This window comes from Corapipo altera, unplaced genomic scaffold (assembly GCF_003945725.1).
Source record: "Corapipo altera isolate COAL_440 unplaced genomic scaffold, ASM394572v1 56, whole genome shotgun sequence".
Classification (NCBI taxonomy): Eukaryota; Metazoa; Chordata; class Aves; order Passeriformes; family Pipridae; genus Corapipo; species Corapipo altera.
In genome coordinates, this window is record NW_020884896.1 from 5,957,164 (window position 1) to 5,975,221 (window position 18,058).

Here is an 18,058-nt window from a genome sequence, read left to right on the forward strand (position 1 = left end):
ACATCTAAACAACCCTGAAAAGACAAACTGATCCCTCTGCAATAAAACCAACAACAGCCCAATTTCCGACAAATTCACCCTCCTGGCCCCTAGCACCACATCCCCCTGCAGCATTCCTCTGGGGAATGCTGCCCACCCAACGAGGCGCAGGGACCAGTGATTGTGTCTCCTCTGCATGGCTGCAGGGATCAGGGTGTGTTAGCTTCTCCCAGGCTCCCTGTTTTCACTAATCTCACAAGAACTTGTTCCTCTCCTCCATCAGGTCGAGTCTGATGTGGAGCAGAAGGTTCAAAGAGGCTGCCAGGCAGCAACGGAGCTCACAGCCAAGTCTCCATGACAGTTCTCCAGCCATTCCCACCCAAACCCATCCCAAAAAATCCAACTGAGAAAATAAAGAAAGCTGCTCCAGCCTGTGCCATGGGCAGGCATCACCTGCCTAAAGTTGTCCCTGCCAGGCACGGGGATGGCTCCACTTCAGCTGCTCCTGACATGCCACAAGCAGACGGCAAGAGCACAGTGCCCAGGATGGCAGAACAGAGCACTCCTCCACTGCCCACCCTAATGGAAAACCCACCGACACCAGCTGTTAGTTGAAACAGTTCCTTGACTAGCTCTAGAACCCTTGCTCAGAGCTGGCCTCAGAGGGAAGGGTAGGAGAGGAGGCTGAAGGCCAAACCCTTGCAGCTCAGCGGTGGAACCAAGAGCACTAAAGGATGTCACAGCTAGATTAGATACAGAACCCCCGGACAGAGCAGCAAATCTCCCCTTTCCTGAGCAATTCCGACATGCTGGAGGCCATTTGGTTCTTGCAAGGTAGCAATGAGGACACAGCCCCCATGGCTTTTCCCTCCTTTAAAGCCCATATCCCCCCTGTGGAAACCCCACAGCAGAGCCCTGGGGTGACCCCGCAGCACGGGAGCACCTGAGAGCCCAGCAGGGAGTTGTGCAGGAAATGGGAAGTGTAACTAGATGTTGCCGAGACTCAGCAGCCTGGCTCTGACTTCATCTACCACCAGCACACCTCCACACCAGGCCATGGGGGAGGCAGAATGTAGCTATCAAGCCCCGGTATGTGGGGTGCACATCCCCGGGGGTCCCACCTCCTCCACTGTGAGGAAGAGGCAGGCTCAAAGCTAACAACATCACCCCAAACCCCAACATCTTCTATCCTTTCCTGCCTGATTTGCAGCATGACCACTTGCCAGCAGCCTGGACTGACAGACAGACAGCCCTCCACATCACAGCAAATTCTCCCAGCGAGGGGGCGTCTGCATCCAAGTGGCTCAGTGCTGTATGCAATCTGCAATTCAGCCTTCAAAGGCTTTGTGGCTGAAGCACATTGTCTCCTCGGCAGAAGCAGCAAAATAATTGCAGAATTAAATTCCCAGGAACAATTAGAAAGAAAATGAGAGAAAAATCCCAACCTTAAATGTAAAAGGACAACTCAAAGCCAGCAGATTTCAGGGCTTTTTGAGGCATCCATTTGCTCGTCCCTATGGCTGCACTGTGTTTCATTTCACTGGGCTCGTACAATGCAAGACACGGAATTAACTCGGGTGTTTGTTTAGAGCCGGTTTGTCTTCCAGTTTTTTTTCCAAAGCCAGGTTTGAGTTTCAAAGACGCTTCTTGGCAATGCCTGGGGTTCCCACCGCTGGTGCGGTGTGGGGCTTTCCCAAGGGGAAACAGAGGCTCAGGAATCACACACAACCTAGGTTCCCCTTGGAAGCGGGGGCAAGAGGTGGAGCACAACCCAGCTTGTCTGGCGTGAAAGTGGGGCTTTCTGCTGCAAGTTTGTCCCTCTGCCTTTTATTTATTCCAAAGATAAACTGTTTTCTTTTCCAACATCCAGCAAAACCAGACGATGGGAGTAGTTTTAGGGCTTCCAGCTTCATCATCCTCTTCTTGTTTCTTTCACTTTTCCTCCAACAAAGCTTCAATATGGGGTCAAACCCAATTTTGATATTCAAGTTTGCGTTCAAAACTGCACAGCACAAAGCGGCAGTATCTGGCCTTTCCCACAGTCGTTTGCATACCACCAGCTTTGCTGCCCCAAAACCAAATCCCCACATTATTTACATGGGCTGGGCTTTGCAACAGGCAAACAAGAGCCCTCCATCAGGTAACGGAGGAGGGATTGTACCTTGAGGGAGCTTTTAAGCAACAAGAAAAGCAGAACCCAGAGCACACCCTGAATCGACAAGCTGCATCTTGGCCCCCGCACCAGTCGGTAACACGGTACCTGAAATCCTCATCCTCCTTCATCTCCAAACAGCAGAGCTCGGGCCCTGGGAAGAAGGAGGGGTGGATTTGGTGATGACCTTGTTATTGCAAAGCCCTCATGCTTGTAAATCACCAGGAGCTGGTGGCACAGCCAGGCGGGGAGGGATGACGGCAGCAGCATTTCCTCCTGAAGCACCAGCCCGGCAGGGAGCTCTCACCTTTGAACAGGAACAGGCGCCGCACCACTGCTGGGGGAGGGGAGGGGGTGGAAAGGGGGAGGGAAGGGGGCTTTCGCAGCAGGGATACATAAAAAGCTCTGAGAGCATCATCCCCACCCCTCCAAGAGGCAGCAGGTCCCCCGGGACAGGCTCCCCCCGCCACGAAACCGCCCTTCACATGAACCACTTCCCAACAGGTCTCGTCAAGATGCCAAGCAGAGCTGGCGGGCAAGCACAGGGAGGGAAATTCCCCACACGCAGCCAGGCGAGGCTGGCACCACGTCTCCAATGCACCCACTGCTGCCCTCCTGCACAGGTTGCCGGAGGAGCCCCCCTTGCTAGCCCTGCTGAGCACACCTGGATGCTTTTTCCCGGCACATGACCTGCCAGATTTGCTAAATAAACCTCCCAGCTCCGGCAAACCCTCTGCATTCCTGGTGGGTAAAGTGGTGAAAGGTTCAAATGGATGTTGGAAAAGGCAGGGGGGGAGAACAAAACTGTAACACAAAGCCTCATCTGCAGGAACCGAAAGGGTGTTGGGGTTTGGGGTTTTCTGTTCCCCTCAGGTTGCAACACAAAAACAAAGACATGATAGGGATCTTTCCTGCTGGGGGCAGCTCCCTGCCCCTCATCCCTCTGGGCAGAGCAAGCCTGGCCAAACCGAGATGAAGGAGAGACCTGTCCTGCAGGGCAGCATCCCCGCAGCCGTGATGGTCATCCTGCTCCAGGTTCGGGGCTCAGGTTGGGGGGGCCCCAGCCTGTGCCCGCTGCAGGGGGAGGCAAAGCAGCCAGAGCCCACAGTGGCAGGACAACTAGCACCAAAAACACTGCTGTTGTTATTAATAATTTCCCTGCATCTGAGTGAATCTGCACTCCTCATCCATTTTGGGAAGCTTCTTTGTCTTTGGAGATCGTTTTTCTTGGCACCTGAAGAGCCTTATCATGGTTCCCCCTCCCACTTCATGCTCTCGGTTTTAAAGGCCAGGGGCAAGTCACTGGCCCACGTGGGTACGGATGGAAAGGGAAACAAGAGCCCCAAATCCCAGAGTTACTTGGCTGCACAGCAGGTACCTTCTACCCTCGGACTGGCACAGAGATGCAGCTCAACCCCAGTGCAGACAAGCCCCCAGCACAAGCTGGTCTGCTTCACCCAGGGGCGTCTGCAGCCCCCACAGCAGTGCAACCCAAGGAGATGAATCCCAAAGAGTCAAGGCTCAGACAAGCCACATTCTATGGTCACCCCCTGATTCCCAAAAGGAAGCAGAGGGGGACAGGGATCGCACTGCACCACCTGCACTGGTTTTGTATCTTGTCCCAGCCATCTGAAACACCAGCTGCCCCCAGGTAACACTCAGCCTCCCCAGCAGTCGCCTCCCCAGCAGTCCCCTTCCCTGCAGACCCGTGATCCCCCTAGCTGGCTGGGGAAGGGCTGTATCCAGCCCTCTCCTCCTGGAGCTGGTGCCCTGTCTGTCTGCAGTTCTCATCATCGTGTTCCCTCACACCCTCAGCACGTCCTCCCGTCACTCCCACTCAGGTCCCCCAGCCCCATCTCACCCCACACCCCAAACTGTCCTCAGAGAAAACTCCCCGCGCTGCCACCAGATCCAGCATATCCCACCTCCCCTCCCGCTCATAACCCCCAAATCCTCACTCTGCATCAGACCTACCCTGAACCCCTCTCCATTCTGTCTCCAAGGCTCTGCCCTCTTATTTTCCCCAAGGCATAAACTTCAACCTCTGCAGGTCAGAACCCTGCTCCTCCTTCTCCGGACCCTACCTGTGCGTGCAGCACTCACACCCAGCACCCTACATCCTGCCTGTGGACTCAGAACCCAGACCCAGCACCCAAGCATGCAGACTCAGCACCCCCAATCCTGCCTGTGGAACCAGACCAAGACTCAGCACCCCAAACCCACCACCCTGAACTGAGACCTTGCCTGCAGACTCAGCATCCAGATACAGCACTGCAAACCCTGCCTGCAGACCCAGACACAGCACCTCAGGTCCTACCAAGGGACCCTGACCCAGTACCACAAATCCAGCACCCCAGATTCTGCCTGTGGACTCGGCACCCCAACCCAACACCCGAGCATGCAGACCCAGCACCTCCAATCCTGCCTGTGGACCCGGACTGAGACCCAGCACTCCAGGTCCAACACCCCCAACCCTGCCTGTGGATTCAGCACCTGGACCCAGCACCTCTAATGCTCCTGTGGACCCGAACCAAGACTCAGCACCCATGATCCTGCTTGTGTGCACAGCACCCGTACCCAGCACCCCAGATCCTGCCTGCAGACTCAGCACTCGGATCTAGCATCCCAAGCCTGCAGACCCAGACCAGCACCCCCGGCCTTACTAAGGGACTCAACACCCGCACCCAGCACTCCAGATCTCGCCTGTGGACTCAGCAACGAGCCCCAGTGTTCTTCCCTGTGCACGCAGTACCCGCACCCAGCAGCACGATCCAGCTTTCCGGATCCTGCCGGCGGACGCGGCGCCCAAACCCAGCACTGCCGGCCTGCGGACCCGCACCCCGCACCCGCACCAGCCGGGCTGGCCCCGCTCGCGTCTCCCCGGCACTTGCCTTTGCGGTGCGGTGGCGCAGCAGGTACGGGCGGCACGGTGCGGCAGGGTGCGATGCGGCCCGGCCCGGCCCGGCTCGGTACGGCGGCACGACACGGCACGACAGGGCTCGACAGGGCTCGGCTCGGCAGCGCAGCCCGGCTGTGCGCGACCCCGCCGAGCCGGACCGAGCCGCGCCGGGGCCCCCGCACCGCCCTCTGCCGGCCGTGCCCGGCCCGCAGCCGCCGACGCGGGGCTGCGCCGGGGAGGAGGAGGAGGAGGAAGAAAAGAAGGGGAGCGGGACAGGGCTGTTCCTGCCTGCGCTGGGTGGAACCAGGTGGCGGCATGTCCCTCGGCAGACAGGGAGGGGATGCTGCCGTGCAGCCTCTGGTCAGCACCCAACACGTGGGGTGGGCTGGGCACTCACTCAGCACGGGTGGTTTGGGTGATGCAGCCCCAAAAAGGCCTGTGTGCAAGCCCTTTGCAAGACCAGGGAGGCAGGGGGCCGGTATTGTGGGCTGATGACTATGAAAAAACATGACCAAATAAGGATAAGCATCATCCTGCTCTGACAACACAGCACATGCCACCAGTTCCATCACACTGCAACCCCCAGTCAGTACCACCAGTGTCAGCACAGTGCAGCCCTCAGCTGGTGCCACGGTGCTTGCCAAGGTTCCTTGCTCCCCAAAGCCACCCTGGCATCCTGCACCGCGCGCCTGACTCAGGCACCATTCCCCATCTTCTCTCTGTTCTCAGTATGCATCTCTCCATTTACCCATGGTAGAAGCTTGTTTGGAAACACAGGCAGGTAATGGTTTCTCTGGGGGCCTGTGTGGAGCCTTTTTATCCTGGGTGGCTTCTGAAGCTCCTCCCCACAAGCAGGAGCTGCCAGGTTCAGGCCTGTGTTTGCTTACCTTTCGCAAGCTTCCAGCACCTGGCCAACCCTCCCTCCTCACCCCTCACAGCTTCAGCAGGCCTCCTGAAAGCCGTGTGTAATCAGCAGGTTGGATCTAGGGCAGTTGGAAATCAGCTGGAGCGGGAGGTGGGGAGATGCTGTACCTGTACACACTGGTGGCGTGGTGGGGTGCTGCCAACCCATGGTTACAAAGCCATGTGGTGGCCAGTCCCAGCACCATCCTGGCTCAACCCCTCCACTCCACACCATCCCCTCCAAGAGGTGAGGTCTCCAGGAAGGGCCACTCTGACCCCACACCCTGCAGACCTGGAGCCAGACCTACAACAGGGCTTAGAGTTGAGTAGGCCGTGCTTAGGTTGCTGAACACTGGGAGTCTGAGAATAAGGGTCAGCCCCAGTTGTGTTCCCACCACTCCTGGACCCTTTAGCATCACTAAGGGTGGCAGGGCCAGGGTGTTCCCAGGGGGAATCTGACTCATATGCTGTTTTCAAAGCCTCTGTCAGGATCCTGCCTCGTACAAACACTGTAGGTGGGAAGGAAGGTAGCAGAGGTTTGAATCCCCCCAGTCCTCAGCTGAGGAGGGACCCATCTGGGTGCTCCTGCTGACCAGTGGCTCTGTCACCCTTGCACACACTCACCAAGCAACCACTATTCCCTTGCCCAGCACGATATGCCAAGACCTATTCCCACTCCCAGGGACCCCAGAAGAACAAAGCAGAGACACTACCAAACTCCTCTAGTGCTCTCTGCCTTCCCGCCCTCACCTTCTGTATGCTCCAGAGAATAATTACCATTTCCTCCTGTCCTTGGGCAAAACTCCAGTATCTCCTCCACGCCTCACCTCGCCTTGCCTCTCTGCCCACCCTGCGGAAGTGCGATGCCCACACACTGGGAGCCAGGCAGGGATGGTGAGGCAGGGATGTTCTTGGCTAGCCTGTCTTACCCAGGGATTGGGGGGTTCAGGTGCTGCAAGGCAGCCAGTCCCTCACATCCTCTCTGAACCCCATTCCCTACCTTAGCAGAGGTGCAGCTGAAGGCTGCGGGGCCAATTATGGGAAGAACTGGTCCGTGAGGGCTGGAGAAGGGGGTGCCAGGGCTGAGATGGGACTCCCTAAGGCTCCCCCCTTTTCCAGGGTGCTGTGTCTGTCCTGTCCTGCAACAGCACTCCCTGCCTCCCACGTGGCTGGAAGCCGAACCCAGCACAAATTGAAGCTTCGTTAGCTGCTGGCCTGGCAGAGGGATAATTAGTGCATGAGCGCAGAGCAAGCTGAGCCTGGCGCGACCAGCAGTGTGCTTTTACAGGCCCAAGCTTGCGAAGCTTTAATTAATTAACACGAGTCATCAGCAGCTGGAAACAGATCTATTTCAGAGCTTTGCCTGCTCTGCTGCCCCCATGAGATTAACTGAAGGAATTTAGGGCTCCACGAGGCTGAAGGCCAGGGCCTTCCTCTTATTTGTACAGCTTTCCCAAGAGTCAGAGTGGGTTCCAGGCAGCACAGTGGGTTCCAGACCCAACCATCTCTCGCACCTGCATCCCTCTGCCCCACGGAGGCGATCATGCTGTCGATTGTGGAGGTCTGGCTTCTGCTTCAGCCTCACCTCAGAGCCAGCAGGGGGCTGGAAGAGAAATATCCTATTGGAGCAGCCTAGAATCATAGAATCATTAAGGCTAGAAAAGACCTTCAAGATCATTGAGCCCCGATGTCCAGCCTGAACCTCCCCTGGTGCAGCTTGAGGCCATTTCCTCTTGTCCTCACTGGTTGCCTGGGAGAAGAGCCTGACCCTCACCTTGCTACAACCTCCTTTCAGGTAGTTGTAAAGAGCAATAGGGTCTCCTTGGAACCTCCTTTTCTCCAGATTAAACAACACCAGGTCCCTCAGCCACACCTCATACAACTTACAGCCCTATAACCTCTGTCCTAGCCCAGACAATAGCCCAGAGCAGGGGACCCCATGGGTCATAACATGGCATCTTGGGAAACCACCCTCCCTAAAACCACGCAAGATTTTATCTGTAATGCTCTCTCCCTGTTACTCTAAACAGCCTTAAGGAAAAGGAAATGTTTTTGTGCTCTGATCACCAGCCCAGAGACTGGTTACTGTTTAATTTCTTCTTAAACACCCTGTTCCACAGAGAGAGGGCAAGGCAGAGCAGGCTCTTCCCATGTCACAGCCTCATCCATGTCAGGACCAGCTGCCCGTCAGAGCACAGCCCCATCACTCCAACACATGGCAAAACCAGGCGGATGTCCCTGCTCAGCCAGCACGTTTCGGTTCACTTGTCTCTACCACACAACTCTACCCACAGCAGCAGGTAGAAATGACCACAGACACCCCCTTTCACCCCTCTGATGCCCAGGGAGCCAGGGCAAAGCAATGGCAGCTCTCATGTTTCACTTGGCACCGCACCCACGTCCCAGCCAGCATCCCAAATGATGCGAGGAATTATAACAGGGCCACAACACCGTGAAATATTGATGGGATTAGCACGGATCAGCTCTCCCAGCGCACATGCTGCACTTCCCTCGAGCCTGGGAGACAGCAACCTGCGTGCACTCAGGTTGCAGCTCAGTGCCTGGAGCTGCAGCGCTGCCAGGTTCTCCCTGCCAGAGACACTTCCCAGCCACCGCCAGCATGCAGCCTTCCTGGAGGGACATGGGGACCCAGTCAGAGCACACAACAGGATTTTAGGTGCTTAATGCACAACACCACTGTGCCTCAGGCTCTGCTGGGGATGAAACATTGTCTGGTTTGGTTGTAACTCAGCGCCCATTGTCACCCTAGACCCCAAGGGACCCCCACACTGCCTGCAGCCCCAAAACATGCCAGCTCCCAGGCTCCAGCCCCCCTGCCCCCTCTCAAGTTTATGCTGCACAGTCAAGACCTTAGGGGATATCCCACACACAGGGGTATCCTGGGTGACTGGCAGGAGATCCCTGCCCTCCCCATTGCTGTATGTCCCCTCCACCACTACTGAGAACCAGGTTTGGTCAGACAGAGGATTTCGTTATGGATCACAGAGGTGTAAACACAAACAATTTAGCAGGATCAAATAGCAGCCAGAATTAAATTAGAAATACACTGGCAGGGGTGCACAACACGGGAGCAGTATGTCACAAAGGGCCCAGTTTGGGGGTTGCAGCACCAACGGGGTGTCAGCACCTATCAAACCCATGGGGTTGACTAGGATCTCCAGCCTTTGGTAGGAAACTGCTTCCCAAGGCAGGCCTGGCTTCTGCTCAGCAGTGCCTGCAGCCTGCCTTTCCCTTGCACCAAGCAAGAAAAGTGAGATAAAGCCCCGGATGTGGGATTTGGTTTGCCGGCCTCTGTGGTCCAAGAGGCAGCAGGCATCTGACCGTTTCAAGCTGCTCTCCAGACTGGTCTAAAAGCCAGTTGGGAGTTACAATCATAGCACTCCAGCAGCTGGGGATTTATGAAACCCAACAAAAGAGTTGTGAAACTCATGCTAAAGCCGTGCCAGCTCGCACCATGATGAGAGGCATGTTATAAAGTCAAAACCACCAGCGGAAAAACGGGTACTTTTCCCTTTCGACATGAGAAAGCAACAGGTAAACCTGCCTTTCTCCAGGCTCCTCCATCCATCAACTATGCTGTGAGACCTACATCACTGCTTTACCTGCCTCCATGGAAAAAAAGCCCAGGAGGGAGCACACCAGCCCCACACCATGGGGTCAACCTCACTGCTCCAGCACTCGCTATCTCATCAGTCCCCTTTGCCTGCCCCGGGATCAGCCTGCACAGACTCTGGGCCAGCAGTGTTGTGTGGAGTGGAGGAGCAGAAAAGATCTGATGGTGGTGACTGGAGTCTAACAGCACTTGGGGCTTTGCAGCAGCTGGGTACACGCTCATCAAGCTTGGCTTTGTTCCTTGAGAGCGTCATGGACTCGTCAAGCCAAGCGTGATGCTCCACAGATTAGCCCTGGAGAAAAAAATATTCCAGTGGGCACAGAGCATGAAAGGCTTGGGAGCCTCTTCCCTTCAAGTCATTGAGCAAACTTTCCAAACCACTGTTTCTTCAGGCTGAGAGCCAGCAGGGAAAATTACAATTGCAGAAGAATTTGTCTGAGAAAGTTATAAGGAGATGGAAAAAGACAGGGGCAGACCAGAACAGCCAGACCATGCTACAGCCCATCCAGCCCAGGGCTCAGCCTCAAGTAGGGATGGGACTTTTCCCCCCAGCTCAGTACAGCAACAGAGTTGCTGCCTCGACTTCCTGCAAGATCAGATGCTGCATTTCCCCTCAGTAAATGTTTGGCAGTGGAAACTGGGATGTTTTGCCCAAGGCCATTTGTTGATGAAGGCTGCCAGGTGTCGGCAGCCCCAGCCGCAGAGCCAAGCACGGTGCCAGGGCAGATTTTCTCAAGGGAGAAGCAGCTGAGTCACAGCAGCCTCCGATCCGTTCCCACAAGCCCGGCTGCAAGAGATGCACGGGAGTTCACAGAGGACAGGCGCTCACACAGGGAGCTGGCAGGATTTGGTTTGCTTGTCTGCAAAACTTTCTGAGCCAGTGGAAAGCAACTTCCTGGCTCAGGATCTGTCGGCAGCATGCCCGCAGGGAAGGGCTGGTGAGACTGTGGTAGGGAAGGGTCCTGACCTGCCTTTCAACTGGCAGAGCTGCTTTGGGATGCTCCTGGAAGAATGGGGGTCAAATGCCAGCAGCCACTGGAAATCCTACAGGAGAGTGGAGTTTTGGGGCTCAACATGGGGTCTTGTCCCAGCTGTGGGGCAGGAGCAGGACTAAGGTGGCTGCAGGGAGGGAGGAGGCACAGACACAGCTCCAGCTCCAGGAGAAGTGACTGGCTCAGCTAGACATCGGCAACCCCTCTGCCCATCATCCCAGCTGCTCCCAGTAAAAGCAGATGGGCTCCAGCCTGGTCAGGGAGCACAGGGGTGTCTCTCTGTTTCTGCAGTGGGGCACAGTGCCCTATGTTTTCCCCTGCACGGCGCCACAAACTGCCTAGAATAGCAACACACATCCCTGGGATTGCGTGAGGGCTGGGATAAGATTTGTGGCTTTTAAAAGCTGCTCTTTTGGGTGAGCTAACCTGCACCACCCAGAGCTAAAGCCAGTAAGGTGTTATGGCCCCCAGCATCCACCCTCTGGACCAAGCCACCAGCCAGGATCCATGTCCCCAGGGACCTTTTGGTCCTCTGTGTCCCTGTGCCTAAGTGACTTCTCCCCAGCCCTGCCTGCTCCAGCACAGACCTCAGCCAGACCCATGGGCATCCTGCCTCTCGTCCCCAGGCACCAAATCCCAGTGCTGCCATCACTGCCACCAGAGAAGAAACAACCCAGCAGTGCAGTAAATAACCCCCCCACACACAGGCAGAGCACTGGCAAGCAGTGCCGGGCGCATCCATCATTCTCACAGTTTTTCTTCAGCTCTGACACTTTGATAGGGGTGAGGGGGTGGGGGAAGGAGAAGAGCTTCCAAAATTTATGAGCTTGGATTTAAAAATACATCTCCTAGAAGCACTGCAAAACCCGGAGATGGCGAAGGCGAGTGGCTTAAAAGTTGCCTTCAGGAATGAATGCAAAAGCTATGCCTGCTTCTGAAAGAGGGATCTGGGAGACCTGCATGGTTGATGTCGCAAACTGTGTTCCCGTTGGGATCATTTTGCAAGTCACAGCTCTCCGTGCCTTGCATTACAAGTGAAATGAAAGGTAGGAGTAACAAATGATGGGTAAAAATCCCTCCAGCCCAATGGTAATGTCACCCTCAGTGCAAACAGGATTTGGACTGTCACCTTCAATCTCCCAGAGTTTTTCCTCTACATTTGTGACCTTGCACTGCTACATGCACATCCAGTGTCCCAACCCTTTTGGAAACAGATCCCCTTTGTGCAAATAAAAGAGCTTGTAGCTGTAAATTTAGCTAAAAACATCCCTGCCACAGGGAATCACATATCAAATAATAAACCCAAACAAATGTCAGGAAGAACAACCGCAATATTGGAGTCCTTGGTCTTTATAGATGGACTGTCCCCCAGCAGGGTGCTGCAGAATGAACAGCTGAAAAACGTTACCCGGTCATTAAAAACATCTAAAAGTAATTTAGCCTGAGTGACAATGATGCTCAAAGCAAGCTGTTTGTCTGCTGAGGTAAAATGAGCTATTTCAAGCTTGCCTTTTGTTGTAGTTTTCTTTTAAAGTCAGAAAGGACTGAAAAACGCTGAGCTGACAGCCTCACCAGCAGAGCCCTAGTGCTGCAGCAGTACTGTGGGGAGCATCACCATGAGCTGCCCTGTTCCCCGCCGTCATTGCACTCCCATATTCCCTTGAAGGATGCTCAGAATGGACGGGGAAGATGGTCCCTGGGGCCACCACAGCATCTCTGATGAGTTACAGTACCATTTAGGATGATGGTTTTGCCATGGAAACATATCCCTCCTAACAACAGATCTATCAGCACATGCCCCAAAAGCAGCCCAGCATTCATTACATGGTAATTTTTGCTTCCCTGTGATGGAGGCCAGAAACTTATTCTTCCCATGCTTTACCTTAAAAAAAAACCCAACAGAACCAAACAACCCAAATCTAGGTTAATCCATCGACAGCATGGCATGGGCCCAAGGTTCCTCTAAAAGCTCATTGTAAGCATATTTTTGGTGGGCTCTTTAGATACAGAAAGCACTTCAAATGTCCGATGTTAAATATTTCAGGTGAAACATAACTCTTCTAAGTGCGGCCAGCCTTTCTCTAAAGCTCCGAGTCAGTGAAATTTCCCAGCAGCCCTCGGGAATTGATTTGCTTCTTGCTGGTACCTTCTCCCTGTACTGTTCAACTAAGTTAATGTATTCCAAAATTTGATTTTTTTTTTCCCCTCCCCCTACATAATCAGATTTTGGAAGCTGCAGTGAGATGCCTTACAAGCGGTTTTCGTCCTTAGGTGTTTTCTGAGCAGGCTGCGTCCATCACGTCCTGGTGCTTTAGCCCATCTCTGTACAAACAGTATGTTCAAGAGTCAGCTGAATTCCTTTGATTCATGTACCTGCATATCCATATAGCTAATTTACCTTTATTAAATATTAAGAAAAAAAAAAAAAAGGAAAGAAGGACAGTGTCAAGGCCAGCAGAGCAAGTGCCAGAGGGCTGGGTTAATGAGTTGCGCGGTTGCTGCTGTCCAAGCACCCAGGCTGGCTGGAGCCAGGAACTGCTGTCCCAGCAGGACTGACTCACTCCTTCACTGGGCAGAAACACGCTGCAGTGTCCTGCACCCCTCTTTCATGTACTCCCTGTGCTCTGGGGTCCATGGTTAACCCCTCTTGCTCCAGCCTCATCCACTGGTATTTTCCACCAGGAGGGGTCCTGTGTGTTGGACTTGGGCCAATCCGTGTGCCCAGCCCCAGCTGCATCCCTGTGCTTTGGAGAGAAGGTGAAACACAAGTGTGGATAAATCGATCTGCCCTCATGTCTCATGCAAAGGCCGCCCCGTTCGCTCCCGCAGCCAGACAAAAGCACTGCCTCCTCTGCTGCCTGCGCCGGCAAGGTCACTGAGCTGCGCCCTGGCAAGGACACTTCCAAGGCAAGAGAGCAGGAAATTGCAAGACACTCATCACGATCGTTTATTCTTGTCATTTCTGACCCTCAGGGTAGGAAGAACATCAGAGCACTGCAGGCACGAAACAACAAGCTTTGTAGGTCATATCAGCGTGTAAAGTACCATTAGGAACCACAACACGAAGCGTGAATAATACTTCCTTTATTCCATCATATACCTCAACGCCCCTTAAATAAATGCAAATGGTTACGTGTGGATGAGGTTTGTACAAGATGCCTGTTCAGGAACACAGGGCTGAAGCAGAGCTGGAGCAGTAAGTTTGCTCTCTTCCCTATCACAGGTCAGAACATCCGCAGCACTAACAGGCTTAGTGACAGATCAAGCAATCCCAGGCGAAAGAGCCAGGAGGATGCTGTAAATCTTCCTCACGCAGATTTATGCTCTATCCATTAAACCAGAACCACAAAACACACGTCCTTCCATGATATCCTCCTCTCTCCAAAGGACACCAGGGCAGGAAAAAACTTTGAAGGACTCCAAGCCTGGAAGGGGACCTTCAAGAACCAATCGCATCATTTCTGAAAAGCCATGAACAATCAACCTCGATGCCTTAAATCCTGAAATCCTTTCAGCAAATAATGACCTCGGCTGCTAAAAATGATCAGATAACGCAATGGCAGCGAGAGATGTGCAGTGAGTCATCGCCCCCCCAAGCGCTTGAACTCCCTTTGGTCTCAGCTGGAGTAGGGTGAGGTTGCCCCCAAGAGGCAAATCTGACACAGCAAGTAGAGAGGCAAAATGCTGAATTCTGCTCTAAAGGTACCAACTACATAGGAAGTATTTTTTTTAAAAAGTCGCCTCATCTGCTCTTATTTGTACTTCTCTCCAGCTGCGAACACCTATAGATGGGGTGGGAGGGGAGAGGAAGGAGGTCAGCTTTGGCATGTGGTTGGCTGTGTTCTGCTGGAGCTCCTGAACCACACAACTCATCTTCCTAGTCTCGCTCACAGGGTCATTAGAAAGATGAAAAGATATTGCTGAGTTTTCTTCAGCCACGAGACATTTGATCCCATAAACCTCACTAGGCTCCTTCAGAGTAAGGGCTGGCACCACCTTCAACAGCAACTTCTGTCTCAGGAGTGGAAGGAGGGACGCAACCGTGGACACGACAGACAATTTGGAAACTATGAGATGACTTGACATGAAATCCCTCAGCTGTTCACATAAAGCAGACAGGCAGCACACCACGCTGGACCAAAGTCCTAGCACCTTGCAGGGGATGCAGGAACAGGATGGACATTTAGGGTATCTCCCCAGCACACACTCCACCCTCCAGGGATCAGCAGCCTGAAGCCTTCTCAGCCAAGGAGAGCTGCTTTCATTTCATAGACCCCTGCTGCATTTTTCTGCCACAAAATGCTCTTTGAACCTCTAAGTTTTTAGCATCCACAACATCTTGAGGCAAGCAGATCCCCAGTTCCTGTCTCCTTTTGTTTGCTTTGAGCTTTCTTGCTAATAAAAGAACTACGGAGTCTGAAGCCATATTACAGAGTGCCATTGAATAGCTTCTCCTTATTTGCCCTTTTTAAGGCCATTTGATTGTCGAGCTCTCCGTCTTTCTTTCCAACATGACAACTATTTCCAGCCAACTTAGGGCCACTGCAATTTATTCCTATCCTTTACACACACATACAGACACCCTCACAAAGGGATAAACCTGTGATATAACCTGGGATTTAACCATTCCCAAAGCTGCTTTTCAAGAGGACACAGTTTAAATACCCCAGCTGAGATGTATACAGGGTACTCACTGCTCCTGCACCGGGCTCCTCGTGGGTCCCCCTGTCCCGCTGCCCTGCTCAGCCGGAGAACATTCCTGCATCCCCAGCACAAGCCCCTGCCGCAGCACCTCAGCTTAGTGTCAGTTCCAAACTGGAAGCGTCATCTCCAAAATTACTGTTGCGCTGGCTCCTGCCAGACTCTTAATTAGAGGAAGGCTGACACAGTTTTTCAGCAAACGGCGTTCACATACTGCAGGGAAAAACAGAATGAGGGCAAGAGGAAAAATGGGCTAATAAGAGAAAATCAACTGGAGAGAAAAACATGTTGTGCTGTGCAAAGCTTACCATAACAATGCTGGAGCCTAAAATACAGGGGGGAAAAAATGGGTTAGTACACATGGGAGGCAGGCAATGCTCCACAAATGTGGAGGAGAGCTGATATGCAGCGCAGCATCTCGGCATCCTCACCTGGCAGGCCTGTCCCTGCAGCCTGGCTTAGGGCAAATGGGACAGGCTCAGCTTCCAGCAAGCAGATCCATATGTCTGAGAGCCTGAACGATGCTGTCTGAGGAACCCGTGGCTGCCCTGCATGATTTACACTGCCTTTATAAAAGCCAGCAGCGTCAATAAAGCATGAAACAACACCTAGCCACCCTCTCCCCACTGCTGTGCCTGGCAGCTTTAAGCTATTGTTTTTATTCCAGCTGCAGCCTGTTGGTCAGTCTGGAGAGGACCCTCTGCTCCTGCCTCTTCTTCAAGCAGGCTTCAAGAGAAGAGCACCTGAGACCCAGAGGCACAGCCACAGAGCCTGCATGCCGAGCCCCAGCTCACAGCACTCACCGCTCAGGTGGAGGACTCGCCCCGTAGCACAAAAGCAGCATAAATCCATTTACCCTTTCTGCTTCTCTCTGCAAGAGGGAAGGAGCATCACTCACCCGGCTTCAGACAGCTGCAGCCACAAATGCAAACCCAAATGGAAGCACTGGGAGGAGGGTTTGTGAAAATGGCCCCTTTATCCACCCTAACATACCATACGGGCCAAACCTGCCTTGAAAAGCTTTAGGTTTTCCTCCAGGCTGGTGGCAACGTTGCCTTGATGACAAGGAAGGGAGAAATTCCAGTGGAGTTTCCATCCCCTCCCCTATGAGCTCCCTACAAGGAACTGGGAGGTGTCAGGAAAGCTGAAGGAGGTGAAACATTAGCAGCAGCTCACCACAGGAAGACATGGGAGGCATTCAAAAAAGTACAACGTAACCAAATGCCACTTAAAAGCAGCCTGAAAGTATTGGGACTAGTTTTCACCATCCAGACCAAAACAGCACGATGGGAAGATGCAAATGTTTTTCTTCTCTCACCACTCAGCCCTGCTTTTGATACCAGATAAAACACTCCCTTTCAAGCAAAGGCGAGGAAGCACAGGCTGAAAAAAGCATCAGTTAGGCAAAACTAAAAGCATCTCTACAAGGAGGAGCCCTTCGAGGAATTTACTTCCTCTAGGATTCTCCCCATCAGCAGCCCATGCCTTTCTCCAGCACTGAAAGCCCTTTTCAACATGAGATAAGAAGAGGCCCCAGCAGTAAAGCTGGCAAAACATCCACAAGGCAAAACATGAAGGTATTTCACAGCCTGGGGGGAAGATGGGAAAACAGCAATTTGAACATCAGGGCACTCTGATAAGTTAAACCACAAGGAATGAGCTAAATCCACTAATGATTGTCTGACCTCTCTGGGCAGATCCTTTGGAACTTCAAGGGATCCCTCAGCAGCTGCCTAGGCTCCTAAAAGCTCATCAAACCTCTTCTCTGTCCCATGTCAGCCAGTCCCAAGAGTCCCTTTTTCTCTCTTTCAGGATGCAGAAACAAGCACTAGTATGTCAGTAATAACAGCTGCCTCTCTGGCAGAGTGCGATGTTTCCCACGGGGGAACCTTGGGCAAGAAGTTTTCCAAGAGCACATAAACCCAAGGAATCAGACCCCAGAAAAATTAGGGGAATCATCTCCAGCAGCACCATTTCTGATACGCCCTTTCTAGTGAAACAAAAAGTCACACAAACATTAGAAGCCAGTGGAAGGCAAACAAACAAAAAATCAAAATACAAACCCAAAGCCAGGGATAGTAGTTATACATGCATTTCTCCTGGGAAAGAAAACAAACACACAAGACTAGTGTTAGTACTGTAGCTGTAGTATTCCTGCTAGGGTCAAGGTCAGCAGAAAAACTCAATTACTTGGAAGTAGTTGCTTGAATCTCCGTGAGACAGCAAAGCCTCTCTCACAGCCCACATGCCAGACTGTCGGCCCACGGGCACACAGAACTGACTGCTGGACAGTGCTGAGCACAGGCACCTTTAATGGAGACAGATCTGGCTTGTCTGTGCTCAGCAAATTAACACTGCAGTATCCATCCCTCAGTATTAAAAGACAGTCTTTTTTCCCCATGGAAATGCTACCTCTAAAATGCCCTCACTGCAATCTAATCCAATGCTCCACCAAGAATAACACCACACTTCAGGTGTTTGTACCAGTCACCTGCTTTTCCCAAAGACACCCTCAACTAAATCATCAGCTTTAGAGACTTCAGAGAGTTCCTGCAGCCACTGCATCAATGAAGTGTCCCACTGACCTTCAGCCAGACCTACCTGCAAGTCATTAATCACTTCTGAAATCCCCATCCATTACCAAGTTCCACAACGGGAAAAGTGAGAATATGAGATGCACAAATAATTTCACTGGTAGGTTTCTTCAACTTTAAAACCAGAAATGTTTGGGTTATTTAAAGCCACAGAGAAGCTTGTTAGAAAATAATAAAAAAAAAAAAGGCAAAGAACTACAAATG

At 52.9% G+C, this 18,058-nt stretch overlaps 1 protein-coding gene across 2 annotated transcripts in view; it reads right to left on the reverse strand.

Moving 5' to 3' along the window:
• SEMA4G (semaphorin 4G) overlaps positions 1 to 15,383 on the reverse strand; it is a 28,225-nt gene extending 12,842 nt beyond the window's left edge. Inside the window, exon 1 of one of the 2 annotated variants that reach the window (XM_027647940.1) lies at positions 15,254 to 15,383. The gene's annotated coding sequence lies outside the window, so the exon portion shown is untranslated. Of the gene's footprint in view, positions 1 to 5,025; positions 5,071 to 15,253 lie in introns of those variants that run through there. The other variant, XM_027647942.1, reaches the window with a different exon arrangement.
• Between the last annotated feature and the right edge of the window lie 2,675 nt (positions 15,384 to 18,058).